The sequence below is a fragment of the Dermacentor albipictus genome, chromosome 4 (assembly GCF_038994185.2).
Source record: "Dermacentor albipictus isolate Rhodes 1998 colony chromosome 4, USDA_Dalb.pri_finalv2, whole genome shotgun sequence".
Lineage (NCBI taxonomy): Eukaryota > Metazoa > Arthropoda > Arachnida > Ixodida > Ixodidae > Dermacentor > Dermacentor albipictus.
In genome coordinates, this window is record NC_091824.1 from 88,181,474 (window position 1) to 88,204,058 (window position 22,585).

The window sequence follows — 22,585 nt, forward strand, 5'->3', positions numbered from 1 at the left end:
TAGCGCAGAACAATTTATATTGACTGCCATGCGAAAATTTAAAACAAAACGTGACCGCAATATTTCAAGACAGTAAGCAGGCTATCGAGATATTTAAGCTTAGAAGTCTCACGTACACAGTTTCCAATATGGTTTGTTAGTTCCTGTAATATCGCTGAGAAGTCGGTTACTTGCCCTTGCATTGTGGTGAGAATACATTTCTCAGCAAGATTCAACTGTGGCCAGCAAGGGATACCTGACAATACGAAGCGGAATCTTATAGGAGACGTTTTTACACACAAAGAAAACTGTATTTCAAAAGCGTTCTTCAGGAACCATTCAAAACAATGTGCAAATATCTGCCGCCAGGGATGCATTGCTCACCGTGGTTGACTAAATGACCAAGAAAGAATTAAACTAAACGAATGATGTGTCATTGCAAATGCTATGCAAAACAGACGTTGCATGCGCGTGATTTAAAAATCGCGCATTTTTTTTAGATTTTCCTAAAATTGTAGTGATACAGCATTTGTTCTCCGTTTCAACAAAAAAGACTACACAGAGTTGGTTTTAGAAGTAACGAAGGATTGCGCTCAGCCATGTTTCCGTTACTGTGTTGAATAAACCGGAAGCATAGGTCACAGGCAGCACTACTTTTGTATAACTTGAGTTTTATAGTGCGAGAAATTCTTCAATTTTCTTTATCTTCTATGTTAATAGAGTTCATTTAACTTAGAAAATATTGCTAATAATGCGAATAAAACAGAAGGGGGTGCTGTTAAATATATATCATGATATACCTTCAAATGAATCAGCTCCCATCACAATAGCCTTATATTGCATTTTTTGGTTTGTGCACAACATATTAGGTTAAAAATGCACTTGCTTATGTGAATTCTTTTGGAAGGCCCATATTTTGATACAAAAATTGCAGTCAGGAAATCTGACGTAGAGGAAAAATGACTCTGTGGTGACGATATGCACCACGATTGTTACAATGAAATCAGAATACGGAAGCGGAAGTAATCTCGTTTCCGGAGAGATGGGCACGATGACGGAACAAGTCCGTGGGCGAGTAACACCGGAAATTGCGTTAAGATCCTGCGGAAAGGACGCTGTGTGGTAAGCGTTCTAGTTGCATTGGGCAGGCGGAACTCGGGTGGGCCCACCTTACACTCCCGCCTCGCAGCAATATTGATTGATTGATTGATTGATTGATTGATTGATTGATTGATTGATTGATTGATTGATTGATTGATTGATTGATTGATTGATTGATTGATTGATTGATTCTTTATTGCTTTATCACATATACATGTGATGGGAGGCGAAGGGAAAAGCCATTCAAGGATGGCTTGAGGGAGTCCTTCGCCCCCACGCTGGCAAAGACAACAGCAGAGGCACACACGTCCTGTTCACATGGTCGTACACTTTTACAAAACATATTAAGCACAACATTGCCATAAACCTTGACGAAACCACAAAATTAAACACATTAGTTACTGTCCTACGTAGGGCATCATGCGTTAACATACTTTACTTCACCTCAGCATCGAATGACAGCACATTTCATAACAATGTACGCTTAGTAGTAGTGACATTGAAACAATATAATTAAATAGCAATCGTAAAACAGCTCTGAGTACCTATATGAGTACCTCGTCTCTCCGATTCAGGCCTAAACGGTGATGAAGACCACGGTTTTAGAGGAGTGACTGCTACCCGGGTGGGTTGCCAGATTGGGCTATTAATAGCCAAATTGGGCTACTTTTTGTCCGACTTGGCGTCAGAATTATCCTTTTGGCTATGTGGCTAATTTTGGGCTACATCTTTCTCCTGTGTAAAAAAAAGTAAAAAGAGTTATGCACAAATGAAAAGCACACTCGAATCAAAATGCAGACGACAGCAGGTTAAAGAACTTGGACGCGTCTGCTACAAAATAAATATTTGCAAGTTCTCTGTTAGAGAACACATATGCATGTCAAAAGTTCAAGCATCGCGGCCTTTTGATAATTTCAATTATGAAAGTTGGCCTCAGGAAACACGTCTGCATCCGCGAACTTACGCAAACCGAGCACGCGCGCTCTCCAGCGAACATACACTGCTGCTGTGTCCAAATGTGAGCTTTCGGCGTCCGACGTTTTAAGCGTGAGATGCTTTTAGCTCCCGTTGACTTTGCGCCGCGGGTGACCTCGGCGACAGAACGGAGGGAGAACACAGCGCTGAACCTAACCGAAATTTGCCGAATTTTCTGCCTGCCACATGGCGCCTACGTGGCAATTTGCTCGGACCCTTCCAGCCCAAATTGCCCCTGCTCCAACGCCAACGTAGATCATATCCTCTTCCGCTGCCCAAAGCCACCACAGCCATGCGTTCCCTACACAACTCCAAACCCTCCTCCTGTCTTTTCCATCACTACCCGTATCAAATGCCGCCGTCGAACGGGTGTTCAGCCAGGTCTCACTCATTAAAACCGACCTTCGAAATATAATGTTGAACGAGACATTGGTAGCGCTCATCCACGTGAAGTTTGGCGTGGCCAGGAACGGAGGCTGCTGCAAGGATTTTAAACCGGGCGAAGCAATTTTGTCCCGTTTCAGCTCTAACATTTAGTACGGACCAAGCATTTCCACTTCGCAATAAGCTCGTGATGCGTAATCATAGCATACTTTTTATGTCCATATATCGTACTAGGTTTTGTACCCACCGCCATCTGTTGTGTTAAACTTTGTCTTGCAATTTTTTGTAGTTTTTCGTTTGGTGCATTGTGTGGTGTTAAGTGAACTTATCATGAAGTGTAAGTACTAATACTGAACGCCTGAATGCGCGCCATTGCTTAGCTGTTTATTGCGCGGTGCTATTTGTGTGTAGTTCTTCTCGTGATTTTTTAGTGCTCTGGGAAAAATAAAAAAGTGCATTTGCAATGAAGACCGCATTTGCCTTATCATGAATTTACCTGCATGCCTGCGTTTCCGCACTTCTTGCGCTTGTGCAGCATCTGTTTACCCTGCCGCAGGGCCTCCGTGACGATGCGCGCCGAGGTCATGCGTCGAAAAACTAATATGTAGGTATTCTTGCCGAAAATTAATTCAATATACTTGAGAAATGACTTTACAAAAAGGCAAAGCTCTTTGGCTACTTTTGAGCTACCCAAAAGTTTCGCTTTTGGCTTCATTTGGGCTGCTGCGGAGGCCGATTTGGCTACCTATTGTTGGAGCGACCTGGCAACCCTGCTACCGGGTGCAGCCGGCCAGCGGTCGTGATGCAGAAAGGAGGGTGCTGTTGTGTCCACACTTAAAGAAAACGGTGCACTGGAGCACTCACTTGTCGAACGAAACAAACTACACGAAAGAAGTAAAAACACACTCACACACACACACACACACACACACACACACACACACACAAAAAGCAGTGGTGGCATGACGCTTTCCTTTTCATGGTATTCTTTTCCTTTTTTGTGCACATGTCGCTCTGCTACCGCATTCAAAAAGACCTGCATTCGTATGCGTAGTGTTGAGCCTTTACTGAAATGGAGATGAGCTAACTTAAAGTAAACTGAGAGAAAGTAAAAAAAAATGCTGCAAATTGTTGTGAATTTTCTTTTCCACACCCCAGCTTTTCCGAGAACACCATAACGGTAGTGTACCAGGTACCTAATTATCGCGAACATTAACTAAGTGAATTTTCATTCACAGACACAAAAATCACAATGAGCATAGCAGTGTGTTCATTGCCTGTTCTGCAACTTTGTTCCTAGGGGTGATTTCATGAGTTGATTATTTTTTGCTTTAAAGAAGATACCACAAACCACATAATCTTGATTATCCTTGATGTTCGCTCACTTGCGCTGGTCAAGTGAGATATCTCCAGGCACATCTTCAGTGCTCACATAAAGTGTAATGGCGGCTCTCTAGATTCAATGAAATTTTGAAATGGTGACGCAGTTTTAGTGTATATCTCTTGACAGTAATTAACGGCAGGTATAAGAAACATGACAGCACCTGCGCTCGTGTCCCGCCCCTTTCATTTTCTGCATCTTTACGGATCCGTAAAGGATTTACTCGTTTGTGAAATCAGCAGGTCTCGGGTAATATCAGAACGACTTAACGACAAAAAAGTATGAGGAGGCAATGCTGACCGAAAGAAATAGAAGTGTAAATTTGGTGAAGCAGAGCGGAATAATAAACAAAGAACAAAGAAGAAGGTTATGTTGGCGTTATTACAAAATGTAATAATGTAAGTTTGCATTCCCTCGAACCAGAACACTTGTCGCGCCTGGCTATCAACAGCTCGTGAACATATGCGGGACTTGGAGCGCACGAGGTAGGAAGTATTGAAACCAGTAAGCAGAGAAGAATAAATCCCTGGGACAAAACAGAGTTTGCATAGCACAAGTTTCCTAAGCCAAACTGCGTGGAGGTTCGTAACCTACAATAACAACTAGGACAACGCATGTTTGCAATGTAGGGTATTGATGCCTTTTTCTTTGACAGCACTTCCGCTCATACTGCAAACTATATGTGTATATAAAAAGGTTAAACCTGATCAACTTTATCAATATGATGTGCACGTGTGATACCTTATACGCCAATCACCTGGTAGAGTTTATTATAGAAGAGTACCCAAAAATTCGAACTACCCGATAAAAAAAGATGACACCTCGAAATTTTTTGAATGCTACCAGTCTATATATATCAGCAGCATCACCACTGTGCTAGCATGTGCAAAAGACTCTTCTGACTCAGTCGCTCATTTCGCCGGTTCGAACAGCTGTTTAATGCTTCTATAAAACCTCTAAACATTGGTGCAAGTGTGGGGTACCCGTGAAGTTACGGTAACCCGCGGCTACGGTAAGGGTAATTGGTGCTTGGTTGAAGGCACTCTTCATCCTGGAGTTGACATGTAAGAATGATGATCATGTTGATGATGATGCTGCATTTAAAATTTGTTTACTGTGCTCTATATTCCTAGAGCGGCTACTGATGTCTTTCCATCCTTCCAGTTTTTCTTCAGATAGTGTATGTAGCTTCTCCTCAGCATTTTGGTCTTGCGGGCAATGCACGCTTTACATGCATAATACAAGGTCGACAATGTGGAATTCTACAGGTGATGTATGACCCTTGGCCATAGCCTACGTAGTAAAAAGGTAAACGCTCAATGCATCAACAATTCGAGCTAGTTTTTTTTTACGCATGTGCGCTTTCTTTTCGCATGTAGTATGACGTCAGTAGGACATCTATAGTACACCAGTTCTATCACACCATGAGCTGTGCCATATATATCTGTGGTCCTGTAGCCAATGTCTATTTTGCTAAAGTGATGCTGTTTACTCCTACTATTTTTGCCACCTAATTAAACAACAAACACAACAGCACATGTATGATGGAGCGAGCACTGGGATAAGCTTAGTTTGCCCATTTCAATCAATCAATCGATGAAGCAATCTTTATCTTTGTGTCATGTACAGAACGTACAGCGAAAAAAGGGGGCAGGAAGAAACCTGCTCTATCGCAGCTTCGCCGAGCTACTGTTACCCGTAATTATAAAACTGTATCAAACGCAAAATTCGTCGTAACCCATGCAGTGTTCGTAGATCTACATCTATTCAAAGACCTATGCTCCTTCTTATACACAAAAGCAAAGTATTTCACTAAAACGAATGCGAAGTTTAGTTACGCAAAAGATTAAAAAAAACCATACAGTTGACGTAATTAAAACAGTCACTTTTGCATATTAAACATGTACATTGCAATATAAGTAAGCTGGTTAGCTATAAAGAGCATCATAAGCATAGTACATACAAGAAGCCATAATCTTCAAATTAAATACAATCATGTACACTGATAACAAACTGTAAGTGCACTAACTGTTGAGGTTCTGTCGCACTTTAACACACAAAGCAAATTCATCTTTGTTAGTGTAACTATATCTAAACCTCGTGTGTCATATTTATTGAGTACAAATAGCATTGTGTGTCGTAGGCTCTCTTTTTCGTAATGCGTACGGGACAAAGGGAGTTGGTACAGCGGCTGGCACCTAGAAGGATAACACGCAATATTTCTCTTTCAGTTTGCTCAATCTAACAACATTTACTTCTGCCTAACTTAGCGATTTTATACATTTTTAAAAGTTGGTAGACATAAATGTCGTCAGTTTTCTACTTCTATGTTTGCGAACGAGTGAATCGGTATGCTTTGTGTCCGATAAGTTATCGTTTGTACGCTGTGCGCTTTTCTGCAATAATGCAAGGTTGTGAAGGTTAGTCAGCGTAGTGCTTTCCCATAATAATGTGCAGTGCCACAATTGGGATATAAATAGGGCGTAGTATAATATAATTCTACATTAACTACCGACTGCTTTACTTATCTTTGTTAATAAGTTTTTGTATGTTTCTTCCACGACATATACAAAGCGAAAAATGCCCCCAAGTAGCGTTACCGACTTGCCAAAGGCGATTTCGTAAGGACCTGGTTTCTTGTGAAAGAAACATAGTGGACTTCGTTTTTGGTTCATTGAGGACCAACCTCTTCTTCTGGTACCGTTGCGGCGAGTCACGACAAAAAGTTCTGGCCTTTTTCCGTCAATGTAATTTCAATCAATCAGCACTGAACAGTCATATGCATACCCGCATTTATTGTAACCTAATATTTATTTCAATTATTTAGAAAAGGAATGGTATTGGTCCCAGTATACTTTCTTGAAGAAGTCCATATTCAATAAGTATGAGTCTAGATTTATGTTTATTGAGTTCGACACATTGCAAAATAGAGTATAATTAAGTTTGAAATGATTATTGAACTGTCCCACGAAAGTCGTAGTGTTCTGATTGCTCCATTACCAATAAATGATTAACGTGGTCAAAGGCCTTGCTAAAGTCTAAAAAAATCCCTAATGTCATGAGTCCACCTTCAAAATTTGCCAAGATATTTCTGCTTGAAACATAAGTGCGCTCTGCATACTTCGTCCCTCCTTAGAACCAAACTCGCAGTTACCTAGAAGAGTATATAGAAATTGCTTTCTATTTTGCGTAACCCTTTCTGTTTATTTTGGGAAAATGAGTAGGACTGACACTTGTCGGTAATTGGAAAGCTACTTATCACATCCATTGTCGAAAGTCACAAACTATATATATATATATATATAGTCATATAATGAGAAGCCAACAAACACTGACACCAAGTACAACATAGGGGAAATTGCATGTGCTTAATAAATGAAATAATGTAATGATAAATTAATGGAAATTAAAGTGGATGAAAAAACAACTTGCCGCAGGTGGGAACCGAACCCACAACCTTCGCATGTCGCGTGCGATGCTCTACCAATTGAGCTACCGCGGCGGCGTTTCCCCATCCACTTTCTTGGGTATTTATGTGTACTAGTAGAACCCTGGGAGTGTTAGCCAGCGCCCCCACTCACAGACCTTGGCGGCGGACGTGGAACGTCTTTTTTGCCGCAGGCGTCACGAGAACGTGATCTTTTCGGGTGAAGGCAACTGGTCAATAAACCCACATATGCTACCTGAAGGCATCAATGTTGCCGGATTCGAGACCCTCGTTAAGTAATAAATGAGAAGAAAGGGGGTTAACCGAGGGACCCGGTAATTATTAGTCATATAATGAGAAGCCAACAAACACTGACACCAAGTACAATATAGGGGAAATTGCATGTGCTTAATAAATGAAATAATGTAATGATAAATTAATGGAAATTAAAGTGGATGAAAAAACAACTTGCCGCAGGTGGGAACCGAACCCACAACCTTCGCATGTCGCGTGCGATGCTCTACCAATTGAGCTACCGCGGCGGCGTTTCCCCATCCACTTTCTTGGGTATTTATGTGTACTAGTAGAACCCTGGGAGTGTTAGCCAGCGCCCCCACTCACAGACCTTGGCGGCGGACGTGGAACGTCTTTTTTGCCGCAGGCGTCACGAGAACGTGATCTTTTCGGGTGAAGGCAACTGGTCAATAAACCCACATATGCTACCTGAAGGCATCAATGTTGCCGGATTCGAGACCCTCGTTAAGTAATAAATGAGAAGAAAGGGGGTTAACCGAGGGACCCGGTAATTATTAGTCATATAATGAGAAGCCAACAAACACTGACACCAAGTACAACATAGGGGAAATTGCATGTGCTTAATAAATGAAATAATGTAATGATAAATTAATGGAAATTAAAGTGGATGAAAAAAACAACTTGCCGCAGGTGGGAACCGAACCCACAACCTTCGCATGTCGCGTGCGATGCTCTACCAATTGAGCTACCGCGGCGGCGTTTCCCCATCCACTTTCTTGGGTATTTATGTGTACTAGTAGAACCCTGGGAGTGTTAGCCAGCGCCCCCACTCACAGACCTTGGCGGCGGACGTGGAACGTCTTTTTTGCCGCAGGCGTCACGAGAACGTGATCTTTTCGGGTGAAGGCAACTGGTCAATAAACCCACATATGCTACCTGAAGGCATCAATGTTGCCGGATTCGAGACCCTCGTTAAGTAATAAATGAGAAGAAAGGGGGTTAACCGAGGGACCCGGTAATTATTAGTCATATAATGAGAAGCCAACAAACACTGACACCAAGTACAACATAGGGGAAATTGCATGTGCTTAATAAATGAAATAATGTAATGATAAATTAATGGAAATTAAAGTGGATGAAAAAACAACTTGCCGCAGGTGGGAACCGAACCCACAACCTTCGCATGTCGCGTGCGATGCTCTACCAATTGAGCTACCGCGGCGGCGTTTCCCCATCCACTTTCTTGGGTATTTATGTGTACTAGTAGAACCCTGGGAGTGTTAGCCAGCGCCCCCACTCACAGACCTTGGCGGCGGACGTGGAACGTCTTTTTTGCCGCAGGCGTCACGAGAACGTGATCTTTTCGGGTGAAGGCAACTGGTCAATAAACCCACATATGCTACCTGAAGGCATCAATGTTGCCGGAAAGTTGCCTTCACCCGAAAAGATCACGTTCTCGTGACGCCTGCGGCAAAAAAGACGTTCCACGTCCGCCGCCAAGGTCTGTGAGTGGGGGCGCTGGCTAACACTCCCAGGGTTCTACTAGTACACATAAATACCCAAGAAAGTGGATGGGGAAACGCCGCCGCGGTAGCTCAATTGGTAGAGCATCGCACGCGACATGCGAAGGTTGTGGGTTCGGTTCCCACCTGCGGCAAGTTGTTTTTTCATCCACTTTAATTTCCATTAATTTATCATTACATTATTTCATTTATTAAGCACATGCAATTTCCCCTATGTTGTACTTGGTGTCAGTGTTTGTTGGCTTCTCATTATATGACTAATAATTACCGGGTCCCTCGGTTAACCCCCTTTCTTCTCATTTATATATATATATATATATATATATATATATATATATATATATATATGCTCTGATATTGGCACGTGTAACTTTAATAATACTTAATTGGTTTCACGTCCAATTCATCTTCCATTTCCATTCATTTATGCCTAATATCCAGCTTATGTAATTTTTTTAGCTTACACGTTCCCAATTTTCAGTAGTACACCAGAATGCCCACTTTTTCCTTGTCTGGTCAGGAACTGCGTACAATATCTCAGTGACATCGCAGCTATTTCAGACATAGGAAGGTGCTAGATGAGGAGTTTCTACCCGATTTTCATGCTTCCTAAGTCGAAAGTATTGATAAACGCATTAACACATTAAGCAGTTTAAGGCTGTAAACTCTCAAAGTGGATTGGTAAAACGAATACATGAAGCTTTATGGCAGCTCCGCAAGCTGTTTACTCATCAGCCATCACACATTCCACTCGACTTGGTTGATTTCAGGAATTTATGGATAAAACGTTGGATAAGCCCGCAGAATTAGTCAAAATGAATGTTCAGTCAGCCTGCAGAATTCGCTTTCAGCACAACCTACGGCTTTGAAATTGGAGTTTAGTTTTTCAAGCAGCATTACTGTGACTGTGAAGATTGAAATCTCTGTGCGACCACTTGCCAATGAAACCATGACAGGTGAATCAGTGCGACAACCTACTGTAATAGAAAAGGTCTCTTGCGACAGTCTGCAAGCGTGGAACCTCTCAGCAAGTTTAGGTAAAAAATATATTTATAACTGTTGTCTGAAGTATACTTGCTGGTGCAAGTATGCAAATGATTCAAAATTTATCATGCACACGCTACGAGAACTTTAGGGAGCCCGCGGAACAAACATAACAGTGTGCGTTTGAAGTTCCTCTGGCAAATATAACACTTGTAAGCATGAAACATGCCCTAAAATACAGACACGAGACCATGATAGCAATTTGGTGACTCAGCCTGTGCACTGAGTGTACATATTACTCCGCACAGAATATTTCTGATGGTTTGCTCCGGAGTTTTTTCTACTCATTTTTATTGCAGTTTGTTGGGACCCCGATATTGCTTATGCCCTGCGCTAAATAGTACATTCGTGCCGCCAGGTCTTGTTTTCGTCTGCAAACCGTGGCAGAGAAGTCGACACCTCTGCGCGAAAGTAGACAGAGCGCAGGCTTGCCGAAAAAATGAATTTATTCTTAATTAAGAGGCACAAAATAATGTTGCCGAGCGCACTTCAAATTCTTCACTGCCAAGGTTGTATTTCAGTCCTTAATCTTAGGTTCAATTTTTAGCCAGAGTATAATCTATGCTTTATCGCGTAATTTTGGCATTGTATAATTTTGCCCAGAACAGCAAGGTTTGAAACACTTGCCACTCCGGACCGCTGCTCCAGAAGCAATTCCCTAAATAAAAGTTCATTTCCGGAGACGCTTGAAAACAGGCTTATTAGAATGAGGCTTGTCTGTGGAATGTATAGGTCATAAAGAAAATGGCGCTTAGACAAGGTTAGGGCAGTGCTGTTGGTTTCTAAATGTTGGAGAATTTTTACACGATAATTTTACTTGAAAATGTCGAATAAGAATACATGTCGCCTCTTCTCTAGCTTGATTATTGGAGAAGATGCTCCGTTTTTCACATATTTAGCAGGGATAAAGGCCATGGCAACTGTACTACCAAAGCAATGCAACTTGGAAAAAAATTCAAGGCAACCGTGTACCCTAGTGAGCAGTGTACAGCGTTTTCGAAGGTACCGCTTTACTCCTCGCTCAAAACTCTTCTCCTTTAAGCCAACCTTCCCCTACAGCTCAGTAAGTACAATAAAGACAGCTTGCCGATTGAAACATAAATCTTATTAAGTATACTTGCTATCTCTACATACAGGTACATTAGCTACGTGCTAAACACAGAATGAACTTTATAATTTCCAATATACATGGCTGCAACTCCTAATATCGGAGTAAAATAATTGAACAATGAAGCATCAACACCGGATTAGGGACCTGGTATGGCAGCTACTTTTCGGCTTAACTTATTTGTGGCTTTACTAAACATGTCCTATATAAGGAAGTACACGCTACGAAATAATGTGAAGAATTGTGCATCCCATGTACCTGGGGTGAACTGTATGAAAACAATGTCCAGTGTGCGAAAGTGCTCTGTCCTAAGTTTTAAGCGGGTACCAGCGATCTACATGAACGTGCCTTGGGACGAATTGACAGTTCACGAAAGTCTGCTTAGGAGTGTGAATTGTAAAACTGGCCAACCAGAAGACTACGAACGCTGGCTCAGGGCCAATATATTTTACAAGTCGCTTTGTAGTGCCTGCATGAAATGGCCCTCCATGCTAATATGTGATTTCATTCAGGCACTATGCCGCATAGAAAAGCAGGCAAATGAAAAAGAAATTTATGCTTATCTTATTTCTATTCCTAACATGCATATCTGTCTTACTCCAGTACTTTTTCAAGTAATTTTCACCGCAGAATAACTGTATGCGAAAGTAGTAATGAGGTTGCGAGCTTTCGAAGGCGATGCGAAGATTGCTTTCCACCTTAAGTACCGATGCTAAAAGTTATTTGTCTCCTTGAGAAGTGGTTTTGCTCCTGCTCTTTTTTTTGAAGAACCGGCATGGTTCGTGGCACGGATGCAAGTTGACGTCCCCGTGCCTCTGCCGGGAATGGCGACTTCAGCGGCGGCTGCGTCTAGGAAGCGGACCGGCCTCCAGAGCGACACCGACGGCGATGACACCAGCGTCTACTTGCTCAGCAGTGAAGATTTCTCTGATGATGCCTTCGAGCTTGTGCGGAGCCGCAAGGCGAAACGAAGACACATCACCAGGGCATCCATGTCTTCGAGCACGCCAACGGTAGGACCAACTCAGAATACCGCAGTCAGTACGATTCTATTTGTACCAGAACTCGTTACCGACAACCTGAGGCGACTCAACAGACAGTCCGTATCGGTGAAACTTGAAGCGGTGGCGCCAAATCGGATAGCAGACGTTAGAGTCAACACACGAAAAAATGTGTTGGCTATCGACGTCACACATGAGACGGCGCTGAGACATTTGACTAGAGTTAGAGAACTGGGTGGTGTGAAGCTGCGCTCGTACATCCCCCAGAACAGTGGTTCAACTACTGGTGTCATCTACGACGTAGACGTCTCCATCTCCAGCGCCGACTTACCAATCCTAGTGAAGCCTGCCGTTGATGGCGTCGCCAGAACACATGTGTATCGCCTCGGCACATCCCGCCGTGTGAAAATTACATTCAAGGGTGAGACTCTCCCTTCGCAAGTCAAGGTCGGCCACTTTAGACACCCTGTGTGGACCATTCATCCCCAGGCCACTGCAATGCCGCAATTGTATGAGGCTGGGACACGTGAGTGCCGTGTGCGAGAACACGAGAGTTTGCTCACGCTGCAGCGAGCCCCACGCTGCAGACTCTTGTGCAGCCACGGCTCTCAAATGCACCAATTTCCTTGGGTCCCATGATGCTTCCTCGAAGGAATGCCCCAAAATGAAGAAGGAAAAGGCGATCTTGAAGCAGATGGCGAGAGACCATTCGTCTCGTCGGGAAGCTGTTGCGGCCGTTAGAATGAGACGCTCCCGACGACGCCGGACTTCAAAGAACGCTGATACTTGTGATACGCTGAGGCCTGGGGCAATTCAATCTAAATTGGACAAGGCCATGGCGGAGAACAATACAACTTGGTCCTCACTACCAAAGAACAGCCAAAGCCAGAACAACAGCGGAAGGCACAACCGAAGCCACAGCTGATGCCGCAGCCGATGCCACAATCGTTGGTACAGCCGATGCCACAGCCGGAAGAGATGCCACAGCCGGAGGCGATACCGCAGCCGATGCCACAACCGGAGGCGATGCCGCAGCTGATGCCACAACCGGAGCTGGGGCCACGTCAAGTGATACAGCTGCACACGGCTGTAGAGCGAACAGCGCGGGTTCCTGATAAACTGCCCGAAAAAGACCAGCAAGTCGTTATGATGCTCCGGTCTCTGATGAATACCCTTCGAATACTCTTAAAAAACCTGGACACTCCGTCAGCGCGAAGTGCAGTGCAAGTGCTGGATGCTCTCAATTCAGTACTTGCAACTCTTGAGTAAGCATCATGGCTCACCCGCATCATGATATTCGCACTGAAGTCAGAACGGCTGGGGTTTAGCTTAAACGTATACTGCCACGTACTGCAACGTACTGCTGACGTCCACCGAATCCATGGTCTTCACTGGTAACTTCAACGTGCATCACCAGCTATGAACCACCAAGATCGACGGCAGCCTAACGTATTGACGGAGCACTTGCTTTGACTCGGACTGATTTTCAAGCACTTTGCTGCGTGCACAGACAGTGATCCCCCTATCCCGCTTTCCTTCTTTCTGTTCCCCCTTTCCCTTCTCCCAGTGTAGGTTAGCAAACCAGACGCTCGTCTGGTTGACCTACCTGCCTTTCCTCTCTTTGCTATCTCTCTCTCTCCTGCTCATAAGCAAGTTACAAAAATCTTGGGCAGGCATCAAAAGAGCACCATGGCTTCTTTTATGGTTAACACTTTCTTAGAGAAATATCTGCGTCGGTTTGCTTTAATGTCGATCGCGGCATAATTTTTTTCTTTCTTACCATATCGATATTCTTTATATTGGATTGTTCAGGCAGGCTATTCTTGTCATCGTCTCAATGCAGCGTCCCTGACAAGACTTCTTTTGGAGTTGACAAAAGCGATAGCGGTGTTACATACTAGTCGTGGTGAGAATAATTTTCTCGCCGTGCGAAAACACAGTCGTTGCTTTCACAGAGTGCGGTACTTTTGGCTATGGAAAAAAGCCCAGGCTGTTTTCATATAAGAAATGAATAGCTGTGCAGCTTAATCTGCAAACTGTCTTGTGGTGTTCCCCAATTGAAGGTATATTATGCTCGTGCTATCAGGAATCGGTTGTTCTTGAATACACTTCCTTGCAAGGGCGCATTACGATGTATTATCAAATAAAGACAGGCAAAAAGCTTTGAGCTCTTATGCTGCTATGTATGGTTATTTGTTTCAGTTAATGGTACTAACATGCTGCCAACGGTCACGAATAAACTAGAGGGTCTCTTTGTTAACGTAGGGTTGTAACGGCCGAAGGTTGTATGGGTTGTTAAACTACCATCTTCATTATAAAGCAGAACTGTTTTTTAATAGGGCAGCGTCTGGCATGTTCCACTTCCGGGTTGTAATGGTGGGAGTGGAACAGAAACATTACAAGGGAAGTAGCATTTTTTAGGCTAACGTGCTGGAACATGTATTGCAACATCGGGAGAGAGGCCGAGGGTAGAGAAGATGCATTAAAATAATTAGGTTCCAGGTAGAAACGACGCTAGGACATTATACAGCCTTCAAAGTAGGGACCATTTATTACTGTTGTCGGGCCTGGCACTTGAAAAGCAATGAAATTCGAAGTTCTGAAAGACGAGAAAAACATTTCATTTCCCAGATTGATCAGTGCAGGTGTATGTGGTAGCGAAGACAAGAAATTGAAAACGTTAACCAGTTCAAACAGTGATTTCATTAATCTAAAGCACTTTGAGCGGTCTGAGTGCTTTGAATTAGGATAGAGTTTTGGGCGAGTTGATTAGGTTCGTGGCCTGAATTCAGCGACGAGCGCTGAACTTCATACAGATAGATGTGCGCGGCTTTCACGCCATGGTCTGAGTGCTCCATATATAAACATAAAGTACTGTGTCTCTGGTTTACTTTCCAATGTGCACTGAACCTCACGCGAGTCCTTTGTTAGTTCTTGTTTTGTCAAGGGTTGAAGAAATAAGCAAGCTGAATCAAAGCTTAAAGGCTGGAGCAAATGCGCACGCCTGCGTGCTCAACTTGCCGGTCTAGCTATGCAAACGTTGCTGTTACAGTGTTTAAGAAAGTTGCTCTGTTACAAATTTGTAATCGAAGGTTAATATTTTGTAAGACGCGGTGTGTGCGGGAAACCCAGCCGTGTACCAGGTGGTTGGTTGCGGAAACGTAGGGAAAGAAGCATCGTTTATTCCTACGTGCGTCCTGAACCTTTATACAGGTTGTCCCACATAACTTGAGCCAAAGTTTTAAAACTGAAAGGCAGTCCGGATGCGAGCTGAACCGAATGCATAATGTTGGCACTGGCCTAGAGTTACCCATGCAATTTTGTTTTATTTTCTGCTGAACTAATGGATTAGTATTGCTTGATTGATCAACTTTTTAAGTATTGGCTGTAGACCCCAAGTGTGATACGCAAGGTTGTAGAGCACCTTGAGAAACCTCTTGAAATGTATCCAACACGATGTATTTCACGTGGTTCTTTTTTTTTTTCGCGCTACAAAGAAAACCCGTAAAAGAATGAAAAAAATACCACGTGACGGGACGATTGCGCACTGTTATTCTGCAGATCTCAAGCTTCCGAAGGGTGAAAAAGTTGGCTGTACTGAGACTGGCCCATGACAGGGCGTTATGCTTGGTGTTATCTGGGCATGCGGCTTTTATCACATGACGGTGCAAATGCATGCTGCTGGCCGGGCGTCGCCGACCTTGTTCATCCATCGCACGCTTGATAGCAGCACAACAAGAGTGCGCAAGCGCCCCGTCACGTGGTATTTTTTCATATTTCGCGGGCTTTCTTTGGAACGCGGAAAAAAGAACCGCGTGAGATATTTCCTGTTGGAAAAAATTTGTTGAGAGGTTTCTCATGGCGCTCTACAACTTTGCTTACCACACTTAGGGTCTGCAGCCAGTCCTTAAAAAGTTTATTATTAAGTATAACTAATCCGTTAGCTAAGGGGAAAATAAAGAAATAGCCTCAGTAACTCTAGGCGAGTGCCAACATGATGCATGCGGTTCAACTCGCGTCCGGAGTGCCTTCCATTTTTAAAATTTTGGGTCAAGTTATGTGGGACAACATTTATATAGTGTTACGAAGAGGAAGCCCGATGCACAAATGTATTTGCAACTATTTTCATGGGGAAGAGTGCTAGTGGTAATCACGCAGGCTGGTACAGAGGTCACAGGTCCAGGTGACATTCTACCACTTCCTCTCCGGCTCTCTCTTGCGGTCCTGTCAAAATGCCCCGTAACAACATAGACATGTCGTTCTTGCACACATACACACACACACACACACACACACACACACACACGCGCGCGCGCGCGCGCACGCACGCACGCACGCACGCACGCACACACGCACATGCGCGAGCACGCACGCACGCATATATATATATATATATATATATATATATATATATATATATATATATATATATATATATATATATATATATATATATATATTTGTTCAAAACAGGCTTATCGTAGTGCATGCATGAGCCAACAACTACTTTTTTTTAAATTCCCGTGTGCTTTCCATTTTTACTCGCAAGGCTGTAGGAACAGACCATTCTGCCATGACAAAGTATAACAGCAATTAAAAGGCCGCAGGGGCCATACGTAGTTCCAGCTACGTCAACATAATAGCAAGAACTTAGAGAAAGTTTCAACATTTCAGCAAAAAAGGAATATAAGGAGCCTTTAAGGCGGTGTTTTGTTCTTCACCTTTTAATATAAAGAAAACGCTTATATGGGCTCCCGTAATCAATGCGAACCCATAATTGCTTTGTTCAAGGTCGCGTCTTAATCTTCTTGCGGGTAATGAATTAGTTGGGTCAATTATTTCTTGTATTTCAGCGCTTTTTTTATTGCAATCTTCTAACTGCGACATTAATTCGGAGAAAAGGGTCCCTATAAAACTACATGCAATTTCCCTTGACAAGACACGGACGCTGTCATATTTTGCCCTCCTTATTCGAGATTTCGCACGAGAACCACCGACTGCGCAGAAACTGAAGGGCAAGTTATTATTGAGTTACAGCTTTGATAAAAGAATGTGGTGGTAAGAATCAAATAATAAATAAGGGTAGCTGATATTTTAGAAGATATGAAGAGTAATGTCATGGAAATGTATTGCAAAATTTAATTAAGCCGTCTTCCAACCGCGCAGGCTGCTTGAGGGATCGCTCGCAATGGCCGATAATATACTCAGCCGTAGAATAATTTCTTAAGCCATCACGCGTGAGCTATGTAACGGTTATTTGCAACGCAGTGTCAGTCCACTCAGGTTCCGTGATCGAATAAGTAATTATTAATGCAGCTGGATGTATCACCATCTTCCGTCAGTCACCTGGGCCGTGTGCTTAAAGCACTGCCTCAGAAATTGTAATCTAAGGAGTAGATTCAAATACGCAGTCATAAAATATTTCACTCAATACTTATCATGGAGATGCACTGGTTGCACTAAAATAGCCTCTCGATTTTTTGCATACACATCTGATCAAGGGACATCAGAGCGGTTGCGGGCGCAGTAATGCACACGGGATGCGGGTATACGTCATCTTAGCTGCGTCGCATGGACGAGAATAGAACCAGACGCAGCTCACAAAGCAGGAGCTTCACGTGGGCAAATTACACACTCTGAGTTTTTTCTGACGTCAATGGGAGATAAAAACTGCATACTGTGGATCGTTCTCGTACAACGCTCACTTCCAATCGCACGCCTTGCTGCTTTTTTTTATTCATTTGCTCACCCCCGCACTTTGCTGTATATACGGATCAAGCCAAGAGCACCGCTATCCCCTCTGTCCATAGCAAGCACGCCGATGCGAGCCAGAGACTCGGCCTGCGATGCTCGAAGCAATCCTTTAATTATGCCGTTGACGCTAATGGATAGCAGGGGCAGCGCTCGCACACAGAAGACGACGTAGCGCAGGGATAATTGCATGACCGGGTCAGCGACAGACTGAAATCACTTCGTCAGTTCGCTGACCCTAAAGGACCCCTAGCAAGCCAAGATTGCATGTGTCGCTCTCTACACGGGGTTTCTGTGCCGATTAACAAAGTTAGTGGGTCGGCTGGATGAGGTGCTTTATTTTCGGTCTGAAAGTCGATGGATAAGGGAAACATGATGGTTCGCAGAGCATCGCTTTGTATATACGCATATCTCCTGTTGCTGCCATTTTCTCCTTCAAAGAATTTTCACCTGAAATCTGTCCTTCAAGAAGACTACTTGTTTGTGAGTAGGGGGATTCCTTTAAGCGTCGCAGGGCTAATTTTGTGTGGATTTGGTGGCATTGATCAGCGAGAGCTACGACGCGCCGTACAAACGTCCACTTAATATTTCTTAAATTTTTGTTTATTCGCCGCAGATCTCGTCATTCAGGTAAACCTCTCTGTGTTCCTGTGATTATTACCGTTAATGGAACGGGTATTGGCGGTTTAATTATATCCATTTCTGCAAAATAACGTTCTCAATGACAACATTTTGATAGTTGGAGTAAGTCTACCCCTCTTTTACTTTATCTTCATTTAATTGTGATCGTATGTATGATTGCGCAATTTATTAGTTGAGTGCTACGTATCAACACTAAGATTATCATGAATGTGGAAAATTCAGTGTACTTATCTTGTGCTGCTACAGACTTGCCGAGAAACAATGGCCACAAATAATAGCGACGCTGTTGACAGGGAGTCCTCATTTACCGGGAACACCGTTTTATCGTGCAACGCGTCATTCAACTATCACCTGTTCTCATAGACTGAATAATGTTGCTATTTCGGTTGCAACGAATGAAAATAATTGTGAAGCGATGGCGTCTCGGGGAGCTCTCGTGAGCAACCCGAGAAGCGCGGAAGAGCCACTCTGAGGTTGGCAAGCTGGTACTTGGCAAGGTTGCAAGAACGATGATCAACAGATTTTAGAACCTTGTAGGCTTGACTCGCATTGATCTTTTTACCTTGACAAAGCGTTATATTCGTAGCCACTGACAGTAGTGCACGACAGAGCAATGGGAGCACGTCAAGGCTTCTCTGAAGGCACTGGTATATATGTCAGCGTTATTGATTGCTTAGCACCATGTGTAATTCTCACTCGCACGTCTGAGTGAATCATGCTTGTGCACCTCGGACACCTGCAGATTTTGTTTCAAATGAAATGCTAACTGTTCGAAAGGGAACTTGCAATCTTATTGTAGCAGCATTTTCTTCTTTTTAAATTTGAGTATTGTAAAGGGGCCTTTCCCTAAAGCCTCCAAAAAGATCCTGAAATGGGAGTGGTACTTTTTAAAGAAGACCTTGTGTAGGCATAGATACTGAAGTGCAATATTTACCTTTCCCATTCACTCTTAACGTTCTACGTCCCGAAGGAGTGGTGCAGCGCCTGTCGCGGTAGAGTGGCTGTGTCCCGGATACGGCATTATGGCGAGTGGGCTCGTCGTGACACCCGCACCGGTTGCGATGTTTACACTACGCAGCAGACGCAGCTACGTGCGATTGTAAATGCACGGCGGCGCTAGAGTGCACGCTCGAGCGCTTCAGTTTGGCCGTGCTAGTGGTGCGGATCGGCTTTGTCCTACCCGAATAGTAAGTCAATAGAGATTGGGTATTTTGAAGTGCTTTCAATAGCTCGATACAAAGCACGTCTAGCAAGGAGCGGCCTGGAGGGAGCGCTTGCTGGCGCTCGTCCCCTGTAGGTGCTGCGCGCCATTCGTCACGAGGCATGGCAGGCGTAGCGCACGTATGGTTTGGGCTCGAGTTTCGCGTGGTTCGAGGCTAGTCGAGTGTCGTAGACTAATGAAAATTGGCGAGACCCGATGACTACGACACTGATAAACATTGGGGACAAATATTCATTTCTACGTGGGCGGGTGCGCCCGAGCGTAAGCAGACAACAGTCAGCTTCTTTTGGATGTGCGTTATACTTATTGTGCGTTATAGTTGTTCGCTACACCAGCTATTATACACCATAACAGCAGGAAAAACGTGTGCACTGATCGAAACACGTTTCTCGATTGATGACAGCTACCGGCCAATGCCAACGCTCAATGAAAATCTGCCCGGTGACGTCAAGGCACATCCGCCGACAGCTACACAAAGGATGAGAAGAAAGGATGTGTTTCAAAAACGATTTTTTGAGAAAAAGGTGACTTCGCGCTCCACCTGTGAGCCCCACGCACCACGCACAAGTGCGAAATTTTCCTCAGGTCTTCACGGCAGCGTATGGTATCCGCGGGATGCGTGATTTCACTAAACCCGAGGGGTGGTTCAGGATCCCATTATTGCAAGAGTTTATGCAATTTTCCATATTTTTACCTGCTAATAGAGAGTTTTAGGTTAGGGGGACGCAAGCGCTGGGGCCCACTAGCAGTACTGCGCATGCGTAGACCTGTCTGTGCATGCGCAGTACCATGGCCCAAAGCGCTAGTGGGACCCAGCGTTTGCATCCCCCTAGCCCCAAACTCTCTAATAGTTAATAAACCAGTGAAAAGGAGTAGCCATCGCAATGCAATGGCCCAGCGGCTCTTTTATTTATGCTCATCTTTATAAAATGATCGCACTCACATTCCATATGCTTCTTCAAAATTTCAAGTTGAAATCACTAACTTGATTTTAACAGAATATGTTTCAAAGTTCGTGGCAAAAAATTAGTTTAGCACAGAAGAAGGTAAATTGTAACAGCCACTGTGGCGAAACACCAAGAGCTCACTGCGTCACGGCAGTTTGCGGGGCTAAACTAAAGGCAGTGGTAATTTGGACAGCATGGGCCAACCTTAAACGTGTTATATTTGGTAAACGCCAGTTCATGAGACCTGAGAAACCAAGAGTTCCCAACATAAACTTCCCGCGTTTGGCATTTTTTAAAGGTTAAATTTTCAACTGCCTATGAAGCACTATCGGTTGTGCCACGCCGTTTCGGCGTTTGTGACTATTGCGGTATCTTTTGCTAGCGTGGCCTAGTTTGAACCCATTTATTCAGTTAATTGATAGATTATTTTGAAGACGCCTACAGTTATAATAAATAAATCATACACCGACGACTTCATATATAAGAAAGCGTTTTTACTATATATATAAAGGGCTTTGCTGAATTTTATGAAAAATATAATCATCATCATTATCAGCAGCGGCAGCAGCTTACTTTATGTCCACGGCCAGGAGGAAGGCTATTATCATTTATCGCCAATTACACATTTCTTGTGTGAGCTGACCGAATCTCATGCCAGCAAGTTTCCTTATTTCATCACACCTCCTTGATCTCTAAGGTCTTTGACTGCGAGACACTCTTCACACTGTTGTCTTCCTCTCTCTTAAGGTGACGTCTATCGCTTTTAGTTTCATCGTTCTGTGCGCGTTCCCTAGTTTTTGCGCGATATTTAGGCCGAGGTAGAATCCAATGATCGTACACCTTTCATTGATAGCGGTAAAGTCATAGTCATGACTTGGCAATGACTGCCGCATATGCTGCAACCGATGTTTATTTTTCTGTAGCTTTCCATCTCATGACTAGAAGCACTAGCGTTTAATTGACCTTGTAAGATGTGCTGTTTCACCGACTCTAGAGGTTCACTGCCGGTCGCTCGCTCTCGTTCCCTTTCTACGCTATCGAACATTACTTGTCTTCTGCATATTATTTTTCGGACCTACGGTCGCAATGCGTCAGCTATCGTCCTCCATCATATGTTGTAAGTCACCTGCATTGTTTCTCAAGAGGATAGTGTAATCGCAAAGCGCACGTTACTGAGTTATTCGCCGTTGATATTCACGCCTAATACTTCGCAATGTAAAGGCTTCAATACGTCTAGACATTCAGTGAACAGCATTGGAGAGATCGTGCGTTCTTGATCAACCTTTTCTGAAGAAATAAAATAGCTGTGAAATTTCCTTCCGGTAGTCCTTGTATCTCCACTAATTCGAACCCATTTCCGTAATCTATAAGTGTTGTATAGTCAGCTTAAATGAAAGAATAAGGGGAACTGAGAGGCTAGATTTGTTTAATCATGACCGCATAAAGCCAACAGACAATGAAGCCAAGGAAAGCATTGGGGAAAAACAGTGGTTTAAAATGGAATGTAGAAAAGAATGAAAAAAATGGAAATGAAAATGCACGAAAATATAAAGTGCCGCCAGCGGGAGCCGAACCCACAACCTATGCAATACGCGTGCGTTGCACTACCAATGACGACTATCAATTCTTCCACTAAGGTGGACATTTATGGGTGGTATATGGTGGGTGGTTATGGGTGGTTATGGGTGGTTATGGGTGGTTATGGATATTATGGGTGGTTATGGGTGGTATATGATTAGCTAGCACCACTCAGAGCCAAGGGAGTTGATGTGGAACATCGTTTTGCGCCTCCCGGCTTGTGTTATGTAACACGTGATCTTCAGGGAGCAAGTACGTGGCTAATAG

At 43.7% G+C, this 22,585-nt stretch overlaps 1 protein-coding gene across 1 annotated transcript in view; it reads left to right on the forward strand.

Moving 5' to 3' along the window:
- The window catches only part of LOC135901186 (uncharacterized), a 790,538-nt gene that overhangs the window by 251,753 nt on the left and 516,200 nt on the right, over positions 1 to 22,585 (forward strand). The gene's annotated exons all lie outside the window — the stretch shown is intronic.